The sequence below is a fragment of the Rhipicephalus sanguineus genome, chromosome 9 (assembly GCF_013339695.2).
Source record: "Rhipicephalus sanguineus isolate Rsan-2018 chromosome 9, BIME_Rsan_1.4, whole genome shotgun sequence".
NCBI lineage: Eukaryota > Metazoa > Arthropoda > Arachnida > Ixodida > Ixodidae > Rhipicephalus > Rhipicephalus sanguineus.
The window spans coordinates 142,090,577-142,096,924 of NC_051184.2; positions in this window are offsets into that span (position 1 = coordinate 142,090,577).

Here is a 6,348-nt window from a genome sequence, read left to right on the forward strand (position 1 = left end):
AGACTAAGAGGATCTACGCCCCTAAACCTTTGTTCCGGGTGCGTACTTCTTATTGTAGGCACAGTGTAGTGTAGTGTTAGTGTAGGCACAGTTTACGACACAGATTTTTATACGCGACACTGCGAAGCACTGCTAACAGCCTGACACGGCTCCGCTCATGGGTAGGCTGCTGCGCGGAGCACGCCAGTAGCTTTCGTACACTCCCGTACCGCGGCGCCACCAGCTCAGTGCACGTTCCCTATAACTTTTCCAGCCGACGTAATGAGTGTTCTTTCCCTTGCACCGATGTTTGCCGTATATCCTAGAGAGTCAAAGCCAGAACAGCTTTCTTTTGTATGTCAGGTTTGGCATCAATCGTCGGCTGATGAGAGCGCACGCTGTCTTTCGGAAGGTGTTGAGGTCCTTAACAGGCGCAAGAACCTGGTCCACTCGTTAGACGAGTGGTTTCTTTTCTACGCGACCACTTCCTCCGCATTCTTCTGGCGGACAAAGAGAGTGGTTTCACTGTTTTACCAAGCGAAGTATAGATACCAAATTCGAGTGAGGCGATTTCCACAGTGTTAAATTCTTGCCTTAAGGTTTTTCTGAGCAAACTCAAGTCTAGTACAAAAAAAAATGGCCAAGCTTGCCCGAAGCGTCGAAGGCTTGAAACAGCGAAGACTAACCTTGTTGCTCCTAGGTTAGTTTTAGGCCTTAGCTTGGTGATTAAGGTTGTTTCTAGGTCGCTTCTAGGTCGATGCTGGGATATAGAGAGGTTATGCTAGGTTGTTTTTACACACGAAGCGGATGTCCAAGTTGCGGAGAGAGAACTCCGTGCTGAAACCAAGTGTTCGCACCTCTAATAAATTTAGGGCCACGTTCTCTTTGGCGTAGGCCTTCGGCTCGGGGTCTTCGGCTCGCCGCCGTCGCTTTGCAGTCATTTTTTGAGCTAACTGTTGCCTTCTTCAATTTATTAGATTATTGGTGAGGAGTGGGATTTAGCAAATTTCTGTGGCACTTACCCTTTTATGATGATGATAGTTTTCTGATAGACCGCACAGTGGCACACTCGTTGGATGACGATAGTTTTCTTCTTCATTTTTAGTGGACCAGTGGTGAGTAGAGGGATTTACCCACTTTCTTTGGTACATACCCGCTTATGATGATGACAGTTTTCTGATAGGCCGTGGCAAATACCCGTTTTCTGATAGGCTGCGCAAAATACGGCTAGCCGTATTAGCTTCGCTGTTAAAGAAACTGTGCGACAGGCTTAACCTCTGGCAGCAGTGGCATTGCACGAGCCACAACTAAAACAGATTTCCCTGTTCATACAGTTATCCTGACTACCCATTCTTCACCCCGTCTGCCTCATCGGTGACTATCTTCGTGGTGTTCCACCGTCGCACTGCCCTTGGAAGGTGCTGGATCATCCACACATAGTGAAACTGCGACTGCGCGGCAACATCGTGGAGACCTGCTGACATTCCACAATTTCGCCGCTGGAGGTCACTGATCTGAGAGCGAGCCCTATGAATTAGCCGGCACCAACGCCTGCTGTTCACTGGCAGCAGTGGCATTGCACGAGCCACAACTAAAACAGATTTCCATGTTCATACAGGTATTCTTTCAAACTCCTTTCTGTATTACTTTCTCTTCCTTACCACTGCCGCTGCTGCCAACAACCACGGTCTGCTTTGTTCTTTTCTCCCTGCTTCTTTTTCCTGCAATTGCTTTTGTGATCAAGAGTATTCACCATGCCCACTAATGCTGTACTCTTAAAGAAAATTAAAGAACTTCAGGCCAAAATTACCAGCTTGACTAAAGACACTTCTGCGAAGGTCTTCAGCAGGTTCTTGCTCAAAATGAAAGAATCGGGCATCGATGTTGTAGAATTAAAAAATATTGAATCTCTACAATCGAGTGCTCAACACTTGAACAAATTGTAGAGGACCTACGTGATCAAAATGCCACATTGGTAAATAAGAACAAGCAGTTAAAAATCGAATATATCTCTCAGCCGCAAGGTTGAGGAACTAGAACAATACTCACGCCTCAATAATGTTGAGATCAAGGCTGTTCTCTGCTCCCAAGGGGAAGACTGCAGTACAATCATGGAAATGTTGGGAAAGAAAGCTGGCTGCCCCATATCGCCTAGTAATCTTGACATTGTTCATCGCGTGCCTACACAGTCTATTGATAAAAAAACATCATTGCATGCTTCTGATTTCGAACTAAGAAATCCGACTTCATTAGTAAAGCACGTACGGCGAAGCTCTGCGTTAGTGATCTTGGTTTTTCTAGCATTTCTAACACACCCATCTTTGTCAATGATCATCTGACCCCAAGCAACAAGGCCCTCTTTTCCAAAGCCCTTAAACTAAAGAAAGAACTGGATGTTTCTCTGGACGGACAACTGTCAAATCAAGGCTAGAAAGTCTACCAATAGCAGATTTTTTCGCATTCGTAATGACTCTGATTTCACCAAAATAGACTACGCGTAGTACCTTCTGTTCATTGCTTCCCTTTTTTCGCATCAAGATGGATGCTCTTTCGGAACCAGGTCAAGTCAATTCGTTCATAAGTGGATATAATTCCATCATTCATTGTAATGCTAGAAGGCTTCGTAAATTGATCATCTTGTTTCCTCGTATGGTAGCCCATTTTTAATTATTGCCATAACGGAAACTTGGTTATCAGATGATGACAAAAATCTCTATTGCTTCCCAAATTACAACTCTGAATACTGCAATAGATCAAATAGCAGTCATGGTGGTGCGGCCATTTATATATCTCTCGAGCTTTCCTACAGGAGGTGACTTAATATACAATTACCTGTAACCCATTGCGAATCAGTTTGGATTGAAATATCCAACTGCTCTCCTTCTAGTGACCACAGAGATTTCATATTTGGCTGCATCTACCAATCTCCCTCACCTTCACTCGTAGATTTTTTTCTCTATTCTTGAACAAGTCCTACATACCATTTCACTTGAGAACAAAACTGTCATTTTAAGGGTGACATTAACAATAACCTAATGACACTTCACCCATTCTTGTTAATTACACCAGTCTACTGCAAAGCTACAGATATGAATCCTCAATTAATGTACCTACACGGCAAGTTCCCAATGGTGCTGGGACGCTGATTGATCATGCTTTTTCCAACTCGCTCTCTTCACCACAGGTGAAAGTTCTCGACATTGACATTACTGATCATTATCCACTGCTTTTACGCTTCAATTACAGCTCTCGTCCTTGTCCGCTTCGACAATCTAAATATGTTCTGGATAAAGAAAGCTTCACAACTGCCATGGCTAATTTAGACTGGCCTGAGATTAAACCTTATAGCGATCCTCAGAAGGCATTTTGTCATTTCTTTCTTTGATCATAGCACATATTCAAAATTTACTTCTAAAAAGAAATGTTAAAATATCTTGGCGTTCTCTCATAATCCATGGGTGTCTCAAAAATTATTAGAAGCTTTACGAAAGCACAATAACCTGTACGAAAAAACTCAATTCAGCCGTTTAATACTAAGTTAATTGCCCGTTACAAAAGCTACGTAATGCTCTAAACCGCCAGTTAAAAGTGGCAAAACATTTATTTCCCGAAGAAAAAATATCGCAAGCAGGTAACAATGCTAAACAAAAATGGGACATTGTGAACTCCTTTCTAGACAGGAATTCTCGACACCAGATATCCAGAATTGTGCTCGACAACGTTGAATATAGCTCGGCTAACCTCATAGCTGATGCTTACGGTTCCTACTTTTTAGCATTGACTCCCCCTCTCCCTCGCAAATCACACAACTCCGTCGTCTCCCTGACTCGTTTTTCCTCTTTCCCACAACTCCTGAAGAAATACATGATGTCAAACAACACCTCAGATCCACTGGAGAAAGAATTGATGGCGTCCTACCTGCTAATATCAAAATAATTTCCCATCAAATTTCCGATGTTTTGTGCCTTATTACGAACTTGATATTCGAGACTGGGGTGTTTCCTCATGAGCCTAAACGCGGTAAAGTTATTCCAATTCTCAAAAAAGGTGACAGCACATTGCTACATAATTACCGACCCATTTGCATTTTGCCTTTTTTTGGTAAAGTTCTCGAGAAGTTAATTGGAGTTCGCCTTTCAAAGTACCTTGCTAAATTCAATATTCTGTCTGCTTGTCAATACGGCTTTAGCGATGGGTTTTCCACTGATATGGCACTCATTCATCTTACCGATCAACTAAAAAAAATCATTGATGAAGGTTTATTTGCAGGATCAGTATTCATTGATCTATCCAAAGCATTTGACTGTTTAAATCATAGTATTCTCTTTACTAAACTTGAGGTGATCGGTGTATGTGCTCCTACCCTGTTGCTCCTAAAAAGTCACCTACATCACCGCATTCAAGTTGTGTCTGTTTCTAACATCTATTCTGGAGAACGAACTACTAACATTGGTATCCCTCAAAGATCGATTTTGGGACCGCTCCTGTTTTTGATCTATATTACCGAGCTGCCTATCTGTCTGTCCTCCTCAAATTCTATTCTTTACGCTGACGACACAACCATATTTGCATCAGACAAAAACATTTCTCTTGTTAACAAACTCAGCACTGACCTGGAAAAATGTTTCAAGTAGGTGCAGTACTAACTTGTTAACTATTAACGCAACAAAGACTAAATTTGTTTTATTCTCGTCACATCAAAAATATTCAGCATCCTTTCCTTCTTTACCTTTTGGCTCGCACTCCATTTCTCCCAGTCCTTGCTCATCTTTTCTTGGAATTTCTCTTGACTTTAACTTGAAGTATATAGACCATATTTCTCACACCAAAGAGAAAATAGCGTACGGCATTCGCGCTCTAATTAAAACTCGTCCCTACTTTACACGTGCCACAATACTGTCACTGTATTATTCGTTCACTCTCATAGTAATTACGGCATAATGTGCTGGGGTAACAACTATAGCACTCATTTGGCATCCCTTCATGTCCTACAGAACCAATTCATAAGAATCATTACAAACGGCTCACCCTTTTCTAGCGGTAAACGAATACTACGTGACAACAACATCCTAACTATTTCAGAGCTTCTCAAATATAACTGAGGATTCATATTCTATACATACATAACCAAGGCACTACCTCCAATCTGCTCCGCATCTTCTGATCTGATTGCTCAAAGTAATACTCGATTCGCCCATAACAACAGCGTTCTTTTGCCCAAAGTACGGACTAATTAGGGTAAAATGACTGCTGAATTTTTATCGATATCACTATAGAATTCATTACCAGCTTCTATAAAAAATTCAATACATTTACACAAATTTAAGTCAGAACTAAAATAACACATTATACATACTTATTAATACTGTTCTCTTTTTATAGCTCATTTGGTTTCAATTTGCATATTGTTTGTACAATAGTTTCAATTTGTAATTTTTATTCAGGTCTACTGCAAACATACAACTATTAATTGCTTCACTCTGTTTCATTGTGTATATTTTGTTTTCATTTCGTATATTCCTTTACCGTTCTATTGCATTAGTGTTTAATCTACCTCACACTTGCGAAAAGTGCTACTGTTGCTACAAACATTGTGTATAATCATAATCTGCCTTTAACAGGAGGTCCCGATACAGTCTTTGACTTTGGGGCCTCCTTATGTACATTAAACGCATGTAATATTCCTGTATTTGTATTAATAAAATTCTGATTCTGATTCTCCGACCAGGTTAGGCCGATCGAGAGGAGCAAGAACAATTTTTAAACGTCTTTTTTAGTGCAAAAACATACAAGGTTGAGGTACCTTTTCGGACCGTTGTCTCCGAATCTGGAACATGGCAGCACTCCATTGTGCTTTTTCCAGCGTAAGTTCAAGGTTTTATCGATAGACGGCCCCTCATCGTGACCGCCTTTCAAGAAGTGCTGTCAGGCATTCTCGAGTGAGATTAAAGATCAATTTATTCTCTGCCTCATAACCTAATCCTTGATGGCGTTGAGCATTCTATTGACAAATATATTGACAATATATTGACAAACCGTTATTTTTTTCCTGATCGTTAAGCATTAGAAGTTGTCGGAGTTGCGTAGAAGTAAAATGAGGGTAACATAATGAAAAATAATGATGTGAGGCAGATAGGGGAAACACGCCCATTTGATCACGAACTAAACAGCGCAAAGAGCAATCTGCCATGGTCAAAATGACGATCAGCCTAAGCGTCAAGTGTGCAAAAGCTATTTCTGCACACACATTTGAAATAACCCGCGTAGCGTTGTTCCTCTACGTATTTCTTTGGAGTAACCGCACCGACCGCACGTTAGCGCCGCCACAGAGTTCCGCAGAGCCTTCCGAACTACATGCATGGCTTAGGA